At 41.4% G+C, this 20,459-nt stretch overlaps 1 protein-coding gene across 4 annotated transcripts in view; it reads right to left on the reverse strand.

Moving 5' to 3' along the window:
• Positions 1-20,459, reverse strand: part of THRAP3 (thyroid hormone receptor associated protein 3) — a 77,110-nt gene that overhangs the window by 20,252 nt on the left and 36,399 nt on the right. The window lies entirely within an intron of this gene.

Here is a 20,459-nt window from a genome sequence, read left to right on the forward strand (position 1 = left end):
CAAATGAGTGAGTCCCTTGAACTTCTATGGACACTTAGAAACAAACAAAAAAGATGAAATGACTGCTAAAACCAAACCAAACCAAACATTCTTTGCCCTTTTACCAAGGGGGATTTCTAAGCAGTACAATTCCCAACGTACCAACCCACAGCAGCAAATGGAAAACCTGACCTGTAACTCTAACTGGGGGACACCATGAAACACAGACAAAAATGAGGAGAGCTACTGATAACCTGGGGCACATAGTCTTTTCTCAATAAGCAGACAAGTTTTGCAAACTAAGTTAACTGTTAATAAAAGTACTGAGATGACCTGAGACAGGCTTCCCAGTCCTCACAGAAGAAACTCTATGCAATGACATCTTGGTTATAGAGTTTGTGGCACATCTTACCATTTCCCTACTTCCTGGACCCTGAATCCATGAGGCATACCCTTAATATTTACTTCAAAGGAAAAGGTTTAAAGTGTGAGAGATTCTGTAATCTCCTTTACACCTAAAATTATGTATTACACCTATAATTATAACCATACATCTGCCCATTACATCTATAGTTATATCTTTCCATTTTGTATTTTTCTAACTTTTATCTTCTTTTTTATCAGTATTACCAAGTACCTATGTATATTATTTATCTTATCAAAGAATTAAAATCTGTTTATTTGTGCTCAAAAAAAAAAAAGTGTGACAGAATATTCTCAAATATTGTAATACCACAACAGGATGTACTACATCCTGTAAAATATAGGATTTTTTTTTTGGCTGCGTTGGGTCTTCGTTGCTGCGCACTGGCTTTCTCTAGTTGTGGCGAGCAGGGGCTACTCTTTGTTGCAGTGCGCGGGCTTCTCATTGCGGTGGCTTCTCTTGTTGCGGAGCACGGGCTCTAGGCGTGCGTGCTTCAGTACTTGTGGCTCGCGGGCTCTAGAGCGCAGGCTCAGTAGTTGTGGCGCACAGGCTTAGCAGCTCTGCGGCACGTGGTATCTTCCTGGACCAGGGCTCGAACCCACATCCCCTTATTGGCAGGCAGATTGTTAACCACTGCGCCACCAGAGAAGTCCCAAAATACAGGATATTAATCCATAAACATAGGACTAAAGTAATGTATAAGGAGAAGAACCTCTACTTTCTTCTAGCCCATCACTAGCTTCAAGAGTCAACCTTCTTTCAGGGTCATTTTCCCATGAAAAAAACAAAATTGTTTTTTCCTTTTTTTTTCAAGATCAGAAAGCTAGTTAATACCTAAACCAGACCAGAACTCCAGGACTTATCCTATCACACCTCGCTGCCTCACTGCTTAACAAAAGATTCTTTTATGTAATGTTGTGCCTGGCTTGTGAAGGGAAAACAATAATCAATGAACATTTCACCCTCCCCTACCTCTCAGATTTTCTTGTTATTCAGATCCCAACTCAAAAGCGATCTCCCCAGAGGTTTGCCCTGGCCACCCAATCAAAAGCAGCCACACAGTCATTCTCTAAGGTCTAGTCCAGTACCTTGTTTTCTTCTTCCCAGCACTAAATCCAGTACTTGAAACTTGTTTACTTTGTACTTGTTTACTTTGTTTTTCCTCCTCTACCCAAGTAGGATGTAAGCTCCCACCAGCAGAAATCTCATCTTTCTTATTTACTGTTGTATCCTCAATGCCCAGAACAGCAAACACTTAAACAGTATTTTTATTAACTTATCCTCAAGGAGGGTATTATTACATCCCTTTTTACAGATGCGGATACTGAGACATAAAGAAGGTAAACTAACTTGCCCAAGGGCACGCTGCTTTAAGTGGCAGGGCTGGGATTTGAACCCAGGTGACCTGGCTCTAAACCAGTGCTCTTAACTACCATTATACAGCCTCGCCAGAGCAGTGTCTGGCACACAGAAGGCATGCAGAGACTTGTGGGATGAATAAATGAATTCAAGTCTCCACTCCTATTGAGTTTAGGATCTAGTAAAGAGGGCAAGACAGAGACAAACTGAAAGGTGGTATCTGTTTATAATTACTATATTCAAGTTTTAGACTTGAATTTTAAGAACTTTTGGAAAGGCAAAGAAATCCAAGAAGCTGCTATAGCTCCAGCTCGTAAGGAAATAACCATAATCTCAGAGACATAAATTTAGAAGAAGACTGAGAAACTGCTAGGAAGCCAGAGACAAACAGTGATGAGTAAGAGATTGCTAAATGAGGATACCAAAGACCTACAGTCTAGATCCTGCCAAAAGGATCAAACTGTTACATGCTTTAGCAAGGTCAAAGATGTTTCAGTTTGGAACCGATTTTTGGAAGTAGTGTCATTATACAAAGCCAGGGTAGAGGAATAAGTTATTTGGAGATATGAGGTGGAGGTGTAAATAAGCAATTTACAGAAACTGAATATTGAAAATACATTGTTTTTCTGGTTGGCCTTCAGCATATTTGGGGATTCTCTAGGTTCATTCTTGCTAAATGGCTTTTTTCTGTTACAAGTCTAGGGGTATCTTTGCCTAGCAACTTCTCTGTCCAGTCTTCAATTTAGCTTAGGCTAGAAATAAATACCCTTTTAGATCAGTTACACAATGGGTGGACAATATCAGACTTTAAAAGAAAAGGGGAGGGAATTCCCTGGCGGTCCTGTGGTTAGGAGTCCTCACTTTCACTCCTGGGGGCACAAGTTCAATCTCTGGTCGGGAAACTAAGATCCTGCAAGCCTGCGCTGCCCGGCAGGAAAAAGGGAAAAAAAAAAAAAGGAGAAGGGGGAACAAGTCAGTAGAAAAGGAAATACTCATTTCAACTCCAAGTCACTGGAAAATTAAGAACCTAATTTTCACGAAAAGGAAGAAAAGGTCGTCATCTAAATACAGATAGAGAGACTTCCCTGGTGGTCCAGTGGCTAAGACTCCGCACTCCCAATGCAGGAGGCCCGGGTTCAATCCCTGGTCAGGGAACTAGATCCCACACGCATGCTGCAACTAAGAGTTCGCATGCCACAACTAAGGAGTCTGCAAGCCACAACTAAGGAGCACATGCGCCACAACTAAGGAGCCCACTGGTAGCAACTAAGACCCGACACAACCAAATGAACAAATAGAAAGAAGGCAAAGTATTTTTTAAAAATACAGATAGTGGGCTTCCCTGGTGGTGCAGTGGTTGAGAGTCCGCCTGCCAATGCAGGGGACACGGGTTCGTGCCCTGGTCCGGGAAGATCCCACATGCCGCGAAGCGGCTAGGCCCGTGAGCCATGGCCGCTGAGCCTGAGCGTCCGGAGCCTGTGCTCCACAACGGGAGAGGCCCGCATACCGAAAAAAAAAAAAAAATACAGCCAAATGTAACACTTCTACCTATATTACATTTACTAGAATTGACAAATGTACTCAAGAGTCACAATACTGTGACACACCCTCACTCCTAGAATTTCTTTAATGTGAACTGAAACTAATTTTAAAACATCACTATTCCCTGAGAGTTAAGAGGAATAACTTTGGATGATACAAAACCAGAGCTGGAAATAAATCAATGAATATCTTAACTCATTCAAGAGAACTCTAGAGAGTGGACAAACAATGGTAAATTAAAGTAGACTTGGTCTTTGCCTCCATGGAGCTTACAATCTAGAATTACAGATAGATCATAACCAAGCAAGCAAGCAAAAACGTAATTTCAAATTCTGGTAAGTACGAGGAAGAAGGCAAATAGCGCATAATGTTGGCAAATTTATGAAGTGTGGTAGTGAGTTATTTAGATAGGATGGTCCAGAGGTGGCATTTAAGCTGTCACCTGAAGACTATGAAACAGCAAGTCACACAAGAAAGGAAAAGGTCCAAAAGACCAAGAAGTGTCTTCTCCTGATATACATAAATAGATTTCATGTATATAAACATTTTATACAAACATTGTAGTGTAAGGTAGGGACAACCATAACTAAAGCTATCTGATTAAATTACCAAAATTCATTCAAAACAATTCACAGTTCTACTTTGAAGACCTTTAAAACTTCATTGTGTTTACACATAGCTTTTCCCATTTCTAACATTTCTTCCATGTCCATGCTCTAAAAATAGTATGGAAAGTACGACAAATATCACCTTGAAAATCAACTTAGCACGTTTTACATGTTACAAGTATTGGGTTGGCCAAAAAGTTCGTTCTGGTTTTTCTTTAAGAAATTTGGTTTCTGTTCAGATTAAAATCTCCCCCAAAGGAAGTTTTGTTTCTTCAGCAGTACTTCAGCCTACTCTTCCTGGACATGCTGTTTCATTCAGAATAAAACAGCGATGTTCCTACACCAGCAATATAAAAGAATCCACCTATTGAACAAGTAGTACTCAGCATGTTAGCAGGCAGAAATATAGGATCCAGTTCCTAAACTTCTAGTTAAGGGCTGGTATGATCCAAATACCCTCAACTTTCCAACATCCTTCAGATGACATGGTTTCATATCCACATTATCACCCTGTTTGCCACTGAATCAATTCCAGTTTGTCCTCCTTCACTGGGATACTCAGAACTAAACGTAATTCACCAAATTTGGCCTATTATAAAACTATTTAGACACTACTAATGCATCCTAAGATTTCTCTTTCTGGCAGCCACACCACATGTTGATTCAGAGTGAGATGAGTTACTAGGCCCTCAAATCCTTTCTCATAAACCCTTCTTCAGCTGCAAGATACCCTCCTCCTCCATCTTGTATTTATACTACTGTTGTTCTACCCTCCCCCCTTTTTATTTAAAACCCAAGTGTAGAATTTCAAACAGCCTTCTGAAATGGTTTCAGATATAATTCTGTCACTTGGAGGAAGGGTTCATTTTTAAACTCTTCTGCAGAGCCACGTGAGAGGGTAATTTCCAGACCCACCACCCTTTTTAAAGCCCAAGCCTTCTCCACCAAGCCACTCGTCCTTGCAAGAGCAGATACATTTTAACGTAAAACAAAACAAAGGCCTTAAGGTATATAATTACATGGCTTTTATGTCATTAAAAATACAGATCTTATTTTTCAACTCCAAGCAACAAGAATAATATTGGCAGTGAGGGCCAAAGCAAGCTTCTCTAAATCAAAGACTCTCAAAGATAAGAAAGAATTCAATTACTCCTCTCCCCTTCTCACTCCAGATTGTTAAGTTTCTTCTTAGTGTCCCTAGTGACTATGCCAGCATTGTGCTTGGCACATGGTAGGTGTCTTGCTGAATTCACCAGAAGAAACACTTCGGTAGTTAAATTTAATACTGTTTGCCCCATGTTTGGAACGCTGTGGATAGGTTACATTTGGCAGGAGACTGAGCTCCTAAAACTAAGTAGTGCCAAATACAGCTTCTCAATGGGCTGCCCTGGGGCTCCAACCTTGGCAGCCCTAAATGGTCAAGCTACTGGGTTGGCCAAAAAGTTCGTTCGGATCTTCCGTTAAGATGTGACTGTTGGGTCATATGGTAGTTTTATTTGTAGTTTTTAAAGGAACCTCCATACTGTTCTCCACAGTGGCTGAACCAATTCACATTCCCACCAGCAGTGCAAGAGTGTTCCCTTTTCTCCAGAGTGAAGTAAGTCAGAAAGAAAAAGACAAATACCGTATGCTAACACATATATATGGAATTTAAGAAGAAAAAAAATGTCATGAAGAACCGAGGGGTAAGACAGGAATAAAGACACAGACCTACTGGAGAATGGACTTGAGGATATGGGGAGGGGGAAGGGTGAGCTGTGACAGGGCGAGAGAGAGTCATGGACATATACACACTAACAAACGTAAGGTAGATAGCTAGTGGGAAGCAGCCGCATGGCACACGGATATCGGCTCTGTGCTCTGTGACCGCCTGGAGGGGTGGGATGGGGAGGGTGGGAGGGAGGGAGACGCAAGAGGGAAGAGATATGGGAACATATGTATTTGTATAACTGATTCACTTTGTTATAAAGCAGAAACTAACACACCATTGTAAAGCAATTATACCCCAATAAAGATGTTAAAAAAAAAGTTAATAAAGAGAGAAATAAAAAAAAGATGTTACTGTTTATTTTCTTTCATAGAAAGAGGACTTACTACTAATCAAGCAAATAAAACTTTAAGGCAAACATACTATAACCTGAAAACAAAACAACATAAAACACACCCACAAAACACACACACACACACACACACAAAAACACACCCACAGCCTTCCTAATACATAAAACCAATTCAAAACTAAGTCCTTTAAAGCTCTCTGAACCCATGAAAGGACACAGGAATTGAGTTGGGCCAGGGAACTATTGCATATGGTGAACAGTCTGATCTCTGGATATCTACACCTAACTGTTTTGAATGACTCCACTGCTGTAACTTAATATCTGTACAGGGTTTTGCTGAGTAAACCATTTTTTTTTTCCTTTTCTCATTTCCATTAATATCAAACTTACTATCTCACAGGATATTCAAATTTCTCAAGAATCTTATGCACCTTAAAGAGCATAATCACAGCATTTCTCATGGTTTTAACTCTCACTTCAATATCCACATCATAACCAATTTAAAAACCAAACAAAGTACTAGGCATTCTTTTAAGCACCAACCTCTTTCTCTAGCACCACCTGTTTCCCTGCAGCAATGAAGCATACAGAGTTGCCTTTTTTTAAAAAAAAAAAAAGATCTTTATTGGAGTATAATTCCTTCAAGATACTGTGTTAGTTTCTGTTGTACACCAAAATGAATCAGCCACATGCATACATATATCCCCATATCCCCTCTCCCCTGAGCCTCCCTCTGACCCTCCCTATCCCACCCCACTAGGTCATCACAAAGCACTGAGCTGATCTCCCTGTGCTATGCTGCTGCTTCCCACTAGCTAACTATTTTACATTCAGTAGTGTATATAAGAGTTGCCTCTATCTTATTTTCTTACATTATTAGAATATATTAACATCATGAAACTTTCATCACTAATTCTTACTTCAAGGACTCATGACTAATTCAAGGAAGAAGGAGTGTTACAAAGGACCAACAGTTATTTTAATCTGTTTAATTTGGGTTACAGGACCCAAATAAGATCTAAGCCTAGAGAATTTCAGGACAGGATCACTAAACACCACCCTCTAAAGGTTAACTAAATGGTGACCTAAATGGGAAGGAAATCTAAAAGAGTGTATATATGTATACGTATAACTGATTCAGTATGCTGCACAGCAGAAACTAACACAACAGTGTAAAGCACCTATACTCCAATAAAATTTAATTTAAAAAAATGAAAAATAAAAAAAAAAACACTAATAGTCAAAACAATGGATAAGAACAATCAACTATGGAAATCTTCCCAAGAAATAGCCTTCCAAAAAAAAATGCAAAAATCTCACCATAAGACTTAGAATCCTTTTAGGCAAGTCCCTAATTTAAGATGTAAAATTCCATAAGATACACTGACATACTGAAATGTATAACATCTATGACATGATTTTATAAACACACAAATTTTAGTAATGAATGAAAACTGACGGGGAAAATGAAGCATGGGAATTTGCGTCTTCTTGTAGTTCAGAGGAAAAAAAGGCTATGATTTAATGACTATAACATACATACATACATATATTTATTTATTTAGGCCATACCTCGCAGCTCGTGGGACCTTAGTTCCCTGACCAGGGACTGAATCCGGGCCCTCGGCAGTGAAAGCATGGAGTCCTAACCACTGGACCACCAAAGAATTCCCTGAAACAATTACTTAAAGAAAAAATATCCACCTAGAAGTAGGGGGACCACAGAGTTCAAATCTAAAAGTTAACATAGGGCTTCCCTGGTGGCGCAGTGGTTGAGAGTCCGCCTGCCGATGCAGGGGACACGGGTTCGTGCCCCGGTCTGGGAGGATCCCACATGCCGCGGAGTGGCCGGGCCCGTGAGCCATGGCTGCTGAGCCTGCACGTCTGGAGCCTGTGCTCCGCAACGGGAGAGGCCACAACAGTGAGAGGCCCGCATAACGCAAAAAAAAATAATAATAATGAAAATAAAATAAAATAAAAGTTAACATACAGTGTATATAGTCCAGTAAAAGACTACTGCCCTGCTCTGGCTGAGACAGGCTAGGGGTGGGGGTGTGACATTTGTATCTAGCAATTTAAGGTTTCCAGGATATTTGGCTTGACAATGGGGAACAAGACTTTATCAATAAATTGGGACTATCCTGAAAAACCAGGACTCATCATTTCTTCAAGGAGGACAACTCAGCTACCCTGATTTGATGGACTTACTATTTAAGAATGTCTAGCCCGGGCTTCCCTGGTGGTGCAGTGGTTGAGAGTCCACCTGCAGGGGACACGGGTTTGATCCCCGGTCCGGGAAGATCCCACATGCCACGGAGCGGCTAGGCCCGTGAGCCATGGCCGCTGAGCCTGCGCGTCCGGAGCCTGTGCTCCGCAACAGAGAGGCCACAACAGTGAGAGGCCCACGTACCGCCCCCCCCCCAAAAAAAAGAAAAAAAAGAATGTCTAGCTTCTCTTGCTCTGTATTTTAGAATACGTTCATCAAAGATCCTTCTATTGGGTTAGCCAAAAAGTTCGTTCGTTTTTTTCCGAAAGATGGCTCTAGTAGCACGTAGTTGTCTTTTTTTTTTTTTTTTTTTGCGTTACGCGGGCCTCTCACTATTGCGGCCTCTCCTGTTGCGGAGCACAGGCTCTGGACGCGCAGGCCCAGTGGCCATGGCCCACGGGCCCAGCCGCTCCGCGGCATGTGGGATCCTCCCAGACCGGGGCACGAACCCGTGTCCCCTGCATCGGCAGGCAGACTCTCAACCACCGCGCCACCAGGAAAGCCCCACGTAGTTGTCTTTAACTTCATTCAGGACAATCCTGTTAGACTGCATGTGACAGCTGTCATATCAGTGTGCATTAAAAAAAAAAATTATCAAAATTGGTGAACTTTTGTGTAGCCATTTTAATATTGAAGATGGAAGAAAAAAACAATATTTTCAGCATCTTATGCTTTATTATTTCAAGAAAGGTAAAAACATAACTGAAACGCAAAAAAGATTTGCACAGTGTATGGAAAGGGTGCTGTGACTAATCGAACATGTCAAAAGTGGTTTGCGAAGTTTTGTGCTGGAGATTTCCTGCTGGACGATGCTCCAGTTGGGTAGACCAGTTGAAGTGGAAAGCAATCAAATTGAGACATTAACTGAGAACAATCAACGTTATACCACGAGGGAGATAGCCGACACACTCAAAATATCCAAATCAAGTGCTGAAAATCATCTGCACCGGCTTGGTTACGTTAATCGCTTTGATGTTTGGGTTCCACGTAAGTCAAGCGAAAAAAACCTTCTTAACCATATTTCCTCATGCAATTCTCTACTTAAACATAACGAAAAGATTCCATTTTTAAAACAAATTATGACGGGCGATGAAAAGTGGATACTGTACAATAATGTGGAATGGAAGAGACTGTGGGGCAAGCGAAATGAACTACCACCAACCACACCAAAGGCCAGTCTTCATCCAAAGAAGGTGATGTTGTGTATATGGTGGGATTGGAAGGGAATCCTCTATTATGAGCTCCTTCTGGAACACCAAACGATTTTTGTTTTAAACACTTTTTTGAGGACTTCCCTGGTGGTTCAGTGGTAAAGAATCTGCCTTCCAATGCAGGGTATATGGGTTCGATCCCTGGTCAGTGATCTAAGATCCCACATGCCGTGGGGCAAGTGAGCCCACATGCCACAACTACTTGAGCCCGCACCAGAACCAGAGAGAAGCCCGTGCACCACAACAAAAGACCCGATGCAGCCAAAAATTTAAAAATAAAATAAATACTTTTTTTGGCTGCACCTCATGGCACGTGGGATCTTAGTTCCCCGACCAGGAACTGAACCCGTGCCCCTTGCATTGGAAGGGTGGAGTCTTAACCACTGGACCGCCAGGGAAGTCCCAGAAAACTAAATGATTAATTCCAACAAGTACTGCTCCCAATTAGACCAACTGAAAGCAGCACTCAACAAAAAACATCCAGAATTAGTCAAAAGAAAACGCGTAATCTTCCACCAGGACAACGCAAGGCTGAATGTTTCTTTGAAAACTGTTACAGCTTGGCTGGGAAGTTCTTTTGTTTTCTTTTAAATAATAGCAGTAGATCACCTTCTTCTTTTTAAAATAATATTTATTTACTTTATTTATTCTTATTTCTCTTGGGTACATACCTAGGAGTGGTATTGCTCAGTCACATGGTAATTCTATGCTTAACTTTGTAGGGTACTGCCAGACTATATTCCAAAGCAGCTACACCATTTTACTTTCCCACCAGCAGTGTAAGAGGGTTCCAATTTCTCTACATCTCCAACACTTTATTATTGTCTTTTTTATTATAGCCATCCTAGTGTGTGTGAAGTGGTATCTCATTATGGTGTTTTTTTTGTTTTTTTGTGGTACGCGGGCCTCTCACTGTTGTGGCCTCTCCGGTTGCGGAGCACAGGCTCCTGACGCGCAGGCTCAGCGGCCATGGCTCACGGGCCCAGCCGCTCCGCGGCATGTGGGATCTTCCCGGACCGGGACAGGAACGTGTCCCCTGCATCGGCAGGCGGACTCTCCACCACTGCGCCACCAGGGAAGCCCTATGGTTTTTTGTTTAATATTTATTTGGCTGCGCCAGGTCTTAGTTGCGGCACAAGGGCTGTTAGTTGCAGCATGCAGGATCTAGCTCCCTGACCAGGGATGGAACCTGGGCCCCCTGCACTGGGAGCGCAGGGTCTTAACCACTGGACCACCAAGGAAGTCCCTCATTATGGTTTTGATTTGTAATTCCCTAATGACTAACCGTGTTGACAATCTTTTCATATGTTTATTGGCTATTTGTGTATCTTAGAGAAATATCAATTCAGATCCTTTGTCCATTTTTAAGTTGAATTATTTGTCTTTTTGAGTCGTAAGGCTTTCTAAATTATGGATATAGATCCCTTATTAGACATATACTTTGCAAGAAGTTTCTCCCAATTTGTAGGTTGTTCTTCCATTTTCTTGACTCTGACCTTTAAAGAAAAGGGATTTTGTTAGTTTTTTTTATAAAGTCTGATTTATCTTATTCTTTTGTTCCTTGTGCTTTTGCTGTCATATCTAAGAAGGGTTTGCCCACGGTCACGAAGATTTATTCCTAGGTTTTCTTCTAAGAATTTTATAGTTTTAGTTCTTGCATTTAGGTCCATGATCCATTTTGATTTAAATTTTATGTTATAGTGCGAGGTAAAGGTCCAACTCCATTCTTTTGCATGTGGATATCCAGATGTCCTAGTACCATCTGTTGAAAAGACTAGTCTTATCCTACTGAAATGTCTTGGCATCTTGGTCAAAAAAAAAAAAATCAACTGACCATAAACGTGAGGGTTTATTTCTGTATTCTCAATTTTATTCCATTGATCTGTATGTCTATGCTTATGCCAAAACCACAGTTTGATTACTGTAGCCTTGTAGTACATTCTGAAATCAGAAAGTGTAGGTTTTTCAACTTCCTCCTGCTCAAAGACAATTTTGGCTATTCTGAGTCCCCTACATTTTCATATGAATTTTATTTTTTTTAATTAATTATTTATTTATGGTTGCACTGGGTCTTCGTTGCTGCACGCGGGCCTTCTCTAGTGGCGGTGAGCAGGGGCTACTCTTTGTTGCGGTGCGCGGGCTTCTCATTGCGGTGGCTTCTCTTGTTGCGCAGCACGGGCTCTAGGCGCACGGGCTTCAGTAGCTGTGGCACAAGGGCTCAGTAGTTGTGGCTTGCAGGCTCTAGAGCGCAGGTTCAGTAGTTGTGGCACACAGGCTTAGTTGCTCCGCGGCATGTGGGATCCTCCTGAACCAGGGCTCGAACCCATGTCCCCTGCATTGGCAGGAGGACTCGTATTAACCACTGCGCCACCAGGGAAGTCCCTCATATGAATTTTAGATTCAGCACATCAATTTCTGCAAAAAAGCCAGCTGGGATTTTGACAAAAATTGTGTTGAATCTGTAGATCAATTTGGAGAAAACTGCCATCTTAACATTAAGTCTTCCAACCCATGAACATGGGACGTCTTTCCACAGTGTTTTGTAGTTTTCAGAGTACAAATTTTGTGCTCATTTTGTTAAATTCATTCCTAAGTATTTTGCTCTTTTTGATGCTACTGGAAATGAACTGTTTTTCTATGTCATTTTGATTGCTCACTGCTGGTGTATAGAAATACAGTTCATTCTTTCTTTAAAATAATTTTATTTATTTTTGGCTGCGTCGGGTCTCTGTTGCTGCACGCAGGCTTTCTCTAGTTGCGGCAAGCAGGAGCTTCTCTTGTTGCAGAGCATGGGCCCAGGCGCACAGGCTTCAGTAGGTGTAGCACTCGGGTTCAGTAGTTGTGGCACACAGGCTCCAGGGCACACAAGCTTCAGTAGTTGTGGCACATGGGCTCAGTAGTTGTGGTGCACGGGCTTAGTTGCTCCACAGCATGTGGGAATCTTCCCGGACCAGGGAGTGAGCCCGTGTCCCCTGCATTGGCACGCGATTCTTAACCACTGCACCACGAGGAAGTCCCAGAGAAATACAATTCATTCTTGTATATTCATCTTGTATCCTGTAACATTACTGAATTCATTTAATAGTTCTAATAGTTTTCAGTGGATTCCTTAAGATTTTCTACATAAGATCATATCACCTGCCAAAAAGATAGTTTTACTTCTTCCTTGCCAAGTTAGATGGCTTTTATTTCATTTTCTTGCCTAACTGCCCTGGCTAGAACATCTGGTACAATGCTGAATAGAAATGACAGAAGTGGACATTCTTCTCTTGTCCCTGAACTTAGGGTGAAAACATTCAGTCTTCCTTCCACCTTTAAGTACAATGATACCTGTAGGTTTTTCACAGATGTTTAATATCAGACTGAAGAAGTTCCCTTCTATTCCTAGTTGGTTTAATATTTTTATTATGAAAATATGTTGGATTTTTTTTTACTGTATTTATTGAGATGATCAAGTAGCTTTGGTCCTTTATTCTACTGTATTACATTATTTGATTTTCAACAGCTACCATTTAACACCTGTTTTTAAAATAGGTCTTAAAATTGGTCTTTTCCCTGTTTATGGATCCCTAACATAACCTTAATAGAAGAGGAAGAGTCTCTGAGGACTGACCCCATGTAGGCCTGCACTCCCTGTCCCTTGCCCAGGCCCCAGGACTGTTGTCTCTGCTCTGCCAAGAGGACAGCATACTTTTCCAGATCAGATGGCACTATATTTGGTAACTGTTGGGTAACACAAGAGTGCTAACCAAATAAATTTAACAATTCAGGATACCAAACCCAGGAAGCGACAAAATTGCCTGGTAAGAGATCACGTCTGATTTTTCTCCATTTTATGCACAGTGCTTAGCCACAGAATGGACACTTGGTATGTGCTAATGAACAGGCTCTTTCACACTTTCTCTTCATCACACAAGCAGAAATAATAAAAGATTAGTTCACCAGATATTAACAATACAATCCAAGAATAAAATTAAGTACGTATCACAGTCCTAATCACTACAGCTAAACTAAAAGTTGAGCTCATTCGTATTCCTTGTACATTTTCCTCAAAGGCAGAGAAGGCCAAACTCATCTCAATGTTAGGGAGACACACTTCATTTAGCAGTGCCAGGTTAGAGTGAAACTCCACCGCCAGCAAGTCCAGTCAAGACAGCCCTGCTCTCAAGAGTCACTGAAGGCAAGAAGCAGAAAATTCTTGGTGAACAAAATGACTGAAATAAAGAAGAGACAGGGCTTCCCTGGTGGCGCAGTGGTTGAGAGTCCGCCTGCCGATGCAGGGGACATGGGTTCGTGCCCCGGTCCGAGAAGATCCCATATGCCGCAGAGCGGCTGGGCCTGTGAGCCATGGCCGCTGGGCCTGCATGTCCGGAGCCTGTGCTCCACAATGGGAGAGGCCACAGCAGTGACAGGCCCGTGTACCGCAAAAAAAAAAAAAAAAAAAAAAAAAAGAAGAAGAGACAGATCCAAAAATCAGCCAAGAAAGAAATTCACCATTCATAAAGGGCTGCAGGCAAAGGAGGGGCCTGACTGTGTGCTCTGTGTGCCTCTAGATAGTTAGGGGCAGGAAAGCAGAACTCAGGTGAAATATTAAACACGTTTACTATTTTATGCTTTCCTCTGGAGATTATCCTCTCCTGAGCGAAAGAGGGAGGAAAAGGGAAACAGAATCAAGAGCAGCTGTAGGTATCTCTAGGGAAACACTTTTCGAAGACTTCACCCCCGCCCCTCAACATCCCTGAAGAAATCAAATCAGAGACCCCTTCCTGACAGTTACTCTATTAAGCAGCTCTCTTAAACTATTAAGTAAATCCATAAATATAACACTAATTGCTGAGGTCTTAAAATTCACAGAGGCAAATACCCACATGTGCGCTGAGCACCCTCCTTAAAGGAGAGGAAGGTCCTTTGGGGAGAATGGCAATTTTATTGCTTAAACAACTTAAGGATATAATAAAAGTTTTGCCCTTGCCTATGTTATAAAACCACAGCTATTCTGGAGTTTAGCACTAAAATTCTTAAACTTTGAACACTGTATTCTATGTAATTTGGTAGAACTTGTTTTTAAAATGAGTAATATGTAGGTACAGATGTACATATAAAACATATCTGGGCTTCCCTGGTGGCACAATGGTTGAGAGTCCGCCTGCCGTTGCAGGGGACACGGGTTCGTGCCCCAGTCCGGGAAGATCCCACATGCCATGGAGTGGCTGGGCCCGTGAGCCATGGCCGCTGAGCCTGCGCGTCCGGAGCTTGTGCTCCACAACGGGAGAGGCCACATCAGTGAGAGGTCCACATACCGAAAAAAAAAAAAAAAAAAAAAGACATATCTACATAAGCACATGCAGCAAACTATTAATAGTGGTTACCTCTGTGGAGCAGAAAGGAAGACATGAAGAGGAAGGGGGAAGGAGAAGGGAAAGACATGAAATGGGGCAGACAGGATAAGAGCATGTGCTTCTTACTTTACATATAAATATTTTCAGCTAGTGAGTTTACAGGTGACTTCCCCCTAACAGTCTTTTACAAAGTTGTTGACATTCATAGCATTAATGGTGTTAATTCTTTTAATGGGGAATCAAACATCTACCTACTTTCTTCTAAGATATTTTAAAAATCTAGCCTAGTAATTTCCACAAGACCCTAAATAAATAAAACTGTACTTTATTCAAAGTCCATTTCAGGAAAACTTTATTACAACGGAATTTTTCCCCTCTTTTATGACTTTAAAGAAGGTTAAGAAAGGCCAGCCTTATAGCCAGCTGGGCTCTATTTTTTTTTTAGTGTTTTTATTATGGAGGCATTGATTCAAACATAGACAAAAGTAGAAAAGAACAGTGTAAGGAACCCAAGTACATCCGTCTTCCAGCTTAAAAAATTATCAGCTCTTTGCAGGTGGGCTCAATTCATGGTCAAAATCCTAATAAGTCTGGGTGGATATAGCCAGTCTCTGCAGCAATTTCCCCATACCTTTTCCATAAAAAAAAATTAGAGAATCCTTCCATTAAAAAATCCAGACGTGCAGGAGTTCCCTGGTGGTCTAGCAGTGAGGATTTGGCACTTTCACTGCGGAGGACTGGGTTCAATCCCTGGTCAGGGAACTGAGATGCCGCAAGCTGAGCGGTGGGGGAAAAAAAAAAAAAAATCCAGACATGCAATGAGGGGACCCAAAAGGCTCACCTCTACATGCTTCTCCATGTGTGCTCTGCAAATAAGTCTAAAAGGAGAATCATTTATCAGCAAATAACAATGACTGATTTCAGTTCAAACACATTTAAAGTAAATTCCAAAGTGCAATCTTAAACTACCTCCTAATTACAGGACATGAGTAGTCCAAAATACCATTCCCACTGTGTGTTGTTTCAGCAACTTGTTTTTAGAAGTGTGACTACTTCATAACAACTGAGAAATTATTAAGAGAGGGAAGAAAATACACATTCATAAACTATATTCTGGGGTTAGCAAGCAAAAAAAGCTAAAGCTTCTACCTCTGTGGAGTCCGGAAGCCACTGTGAAAATTCAGAGCTCACTTCAACCGTTTACTTGGCATTTGGGGGATTATCTGACACTGGAATTTGTTTACCAGTGTGCTTTTATCCTAGCCTTACTATCAACTTCCCTGAAAATAACCTTTTTATTAATGACAGCATATATTTTAGTTAACTTATGCTAATAATGGACATGTTTACAAAACAAATTCTCAATTGTTCTTCCTATTGGTTGTTGTCAGGCTGGAAAGAATTCAGAGGAACCAGCTCCAAAAACTTCACAGAAACAATTCAGCACAGGGACCCCTGTGTTCAAAAACTGGAGAGTGAAGGGAAGCCAATAAAGCCCACACCCTCAGAGAAACAGTATTTGGCCTCGGTTCTTGTGTCAAGTAACTACAGCAACAAAAGGCCCAACTCTTGTGTACTGTTTTCACTACGTAAAAAAAACTAACTCATGTTAGTTATCCATTGACACAGATAATTTTTCTAAGTGTTTTCTAAATGAGTATTAAGAAGCTTCCCTGAGGGTAACCTCTGAAGCATTTATTGGGTTGGCCAAAAAATTCGTTCAGTTAATGAATAAACTTCGATAAAGTTGGTGGTGAAAATGAAGACTGTACTTAAAACCGAACGAACTTTTTGGCCAACCCAATAGTTTAAAAGTACATCAATTAAGGAATGGCAAGCCTCACATAAAAATACACATGGATAATTTATAATAATAAAAGAGCTTTTCCCCCCTAAGTCAAGAATACTGCCAGTGTGGGAAGTACTGGCCAGATGGATAAGCCAGCTCTTATCCACAAAGGTTCAATTCCAAGTCCTCCAAAAGTCAATCTCTGTCCTTCCTTTGCCAGCCCTGATTTCTCTGGACAGCAAACAGGAGCACTGTGTTATTTGTCTCTTAGAAAATTCGTAATAAACTGCACAGCAAAAACAGGAAAAAATGAGGACTCTTTGCCATCACTTCAAACTTGAGGAAAATAAGTAATTCCTTTCTAACAGTATTGCTACTTATGTTGGATGCTTTGGGCTCCCAAATGCGAAACAGACCTGTTCTGACAGAGTTCTTTTCCAAAAGCCACCAGATACCTGTATTCTGTGGGTGGGCGTGGGGACTGTGGGCTCCTGTCTAACCAGCAGGGTGCCCATCCTACCTCAGAGAGAGTCTTCTTGACTTCCCTCCTTTAGAGCCCAAGCACCAGTCATCAACTAATAAATAACAGATGTCATTCTAGCCTCCTGTTTGGCTGTTGCAAACTGCTTTCTTCCCTCTCCTATCAGGACCTCTGATCAGGGCAGAAGTGATCTTCTTCATTGCCACTGGTGAGCAATGAAAAGCTAAAAATAAGTAAATAAATAATGGGCACCTTAAATGAGAGAAATTTACCAAAACTAAACTTATGCTCCTAATAAACGCAAAACCCCTTATTTGAAGGTGTTTTTAACCTCTCTGTGCCTATTTTTCGTCAATAAAATGAGGATTTGGAACAGCTCTACCAATGGCAAAAAAAACTTAAAGCGTTTACACAAACAGAAGGAGATTCCTCATCCTTACTTCAGCCATGTCCTAAAAATGGAATTAAGTGGTGAGGGTTAAACTTTTTTTTTTTTTTTTTGCGGTACGTGGGCCTCTCCCATTACGGAGCACAGGCTCCGGACGCGCAGACTCAGCAGCCATGGCTCACGGGCCTAGCCGCTCCGCGGCATGTGGGATCTTCCCAGACCGGGGCACGAACCCATGTCCCCTGCATCGGCAGGCGGACTCTCAACCACTGCGCCACCAGGGAAGCCCGAGGGTTAAACTTTTTGCTTTTAGGGCTTCCCTGGTGGCGCAGTGGTTAACAATCTGCCTGCCAATGCAGGGGACACGGGTTCAAGCCCTGGTCTGGGGAAGATCCCACATGCCGGAGCAACTAAGTGCACCACAACTACTAAGCCTGCGCTCTAGAGCCCGCAAACCACAACTACTGAGCCTGCGTGCCACAACTGCCGAAGCCCGCGTGCCTAGAGCCCGTGCTCCACAACAAGAGAAGCCACAGCAATGAGAAGCCTGCGCACAATGAAGAGTAGCCTCTGCTCGCCACAACTAAAGAAAGCCCGTGCACAGCAATGAAGACCTGACACAGCCAAAAATAAATTTATTTTTAAAAAAAATTTTTTTGCTTTTAAAAAAGAATCATCCCTCCACTTCCATCCTATCAATTCTGAAATTTACTGTAGAAGAAATCATTTAAGATTCATAACATATTCTACCACTTTATAAAAACCAGTGCATCTGCCTGAAAATAGCTGACCAGGGACTTGATTACTTACCTGCTGACTGTACTTAAACTATCACTTGCATGGGGGCAGTTCACCTACACCAAATTCAGGCAGCACCAACCTCACTTGGGAAAAAAGAGTTTCCAGAGCAAGTCAGGGCTCTGCAACAGACTCCATCAGGCTGAGGGACACTGCCGCTAGCTTCTTTCCATCACACAGCCAGCAAGAGGTCACATTTCCTTCCGGCTCTTCAGAGACTGAATAGTTTCTCTGTCCCAAAGACATGGCAAACTCCACCCCTTCCATCTTTCATTTTTTAAAGGAACAGGACCACTACTTCTCAGTAACTTGGAAAGGCAGGAAAAATTCAGTGAGATAGCTATTTTCCATATGGCACAGAATACAGCATGCCACTAATTATTTCAGGCCTGATTTCCACAAAGGAACAAGAGTTTCATAAATGTTTCTCTTTGTGTTTTGTTTTTTGTAAAAAACACCAGAGAAAAGATTGAATAATTTAAGATCAAAATGACAAACCTTTGCTGGGAAACCCCTTTATTCATTCTTTCCATCAAACTGCTGTTTCTCCCCCAATCAGAAATAAAAACATATGAAAATCTTAAGATAGCTGGGATATTATGTAATAGTCACAGAAAGCAACATAATTTAATCAATCAATGCTGGAAAATTCTGAAAAATACACACAAGTAATAAACTTAGGTCTCAAGCCACCAGTCTGAAAAAAGCTAGTAAAAGAAAATATATGCAAGCAAATTTACACACCTATCTCTTCTATTATAAGTATACCTCCTAGAAGGTGGTAAACTCAACTTCATCTGCCTGCACCGTGTTTTAAATATATGGTTTATCTAATAGCAAAAGGAAGTGACTTGGAATAAGAAAGGCATTCTGGGGGACTTTAAGGAAGTAACAGTCTTTGTAGATTTCAGTTTATTCATTTGTTAAAGGTGGTTAATACCGAACATACAACTTAACTTCTAAAGTTTCAGGGGACTTCCCTGGTTGTCCAGTGGCTAAGACTCCACACTCCCAACGCAGGGGGCCTGGGTTCAATCCCTAGTTAGGGAACTAGATCCCACATGCCGCAACTAAAAGTTCACATGCCACAACTAAAAAAAGAAAGATCCCGTGTGCCGCAACGAAGACCTGGCACAGACAAACAAACAAACAAACAAAAGTTTCAGCTTAGTAGACTGGGCTTCATAAACATAAATAGGACTTCGCACCAAGCGCTGGTTACTGGAAAGGTAAATACACAATCATTTCACAATTTTTTAAATAGTTTTGCTTTCTCATTAAAGCAGGTTTCACAATCTCTGTACTTTACTTTGGTAAGATTATTGTTGAGTATACTCTCGCAAAAAATATCATGGCCCAACAAGTACCGAGAGCATGTTTCTGTTCATTCTATCAGATTTTAATGAATACTTACTCCATGCTAAGTACTCTGCTGGATGCAGAAAACAAGAAAATCCTGTTGTAATTATAGGTAGAAAATATCTTTTCAGGCTCATAATGTGACTTGGGAAGTTTTCTTTTGCTTGTACTAAAGTCAGAAAGGAGGTCACTAATTTTGAAATCTTTTCCAAGTCATATTCCCCCCCTGAATTGAAGTTTTATGTGTTAAAAATAGGGCTTACAAAAAAAAAAAAAACAGGGCTTACACTTTAGTTAATAATAGTGTATCAATACTGGTTCATTAATTGTGACAAATGTACCATTCTAATGTAAGATGTTAATAATAGAAGAAATTGGGCATAGGGAATATAGGGACTGTTACAGGTTAAACTGTGTCTCCCTAACCCTAAAATGTATATACTGAAGTCCTAACACCAAGCACCTCAGAAAGTGACCTCATTTGGAGACAGGGTCTTTACAGATATGACTGGTATCCTTATAAAAGGGGAAATCTGGACACAGAGATATGTGGCGAGAAGACGATATGAAGAGAAATAGAAGACAGCCATCTAATACAAGCCGACGAGCGAGACCTTGGAAGAGACCCTTCCCTCACAGGTCTCAGAAGGAACCAATCCTGCCAACCTCTTTTTTTTTATATATATAAATTTTTTTTTTTGGTTGCATTAGGTCTTCGTTGCTGTGCGCGCGCTTCCTCTAGTTGTGGCGAGCGGGGGCTACTCTTAGTTGCAATGCACGGGTTTCTCACTGCAGTGGCTTCTCTTGTTGCAGAGCACGGGTTCTAGGCGCACGGGCTTCAGTAGTTGTGGCACAT

This window comes from Tursiops truncatus, chromosome 1 (genome assembly GCF_011762595.2).
Source record: "Tursiops truncatus isolate mTurTru1 chromosome 1, mTurTru1.mat.Y, whole genome shotgun sequence".
NCBI lineage: Eukaryota > Metazoa > Chordata > Mammalia > Artiodactyla > Delphinidae > Tursiops > Tursiops truncatus.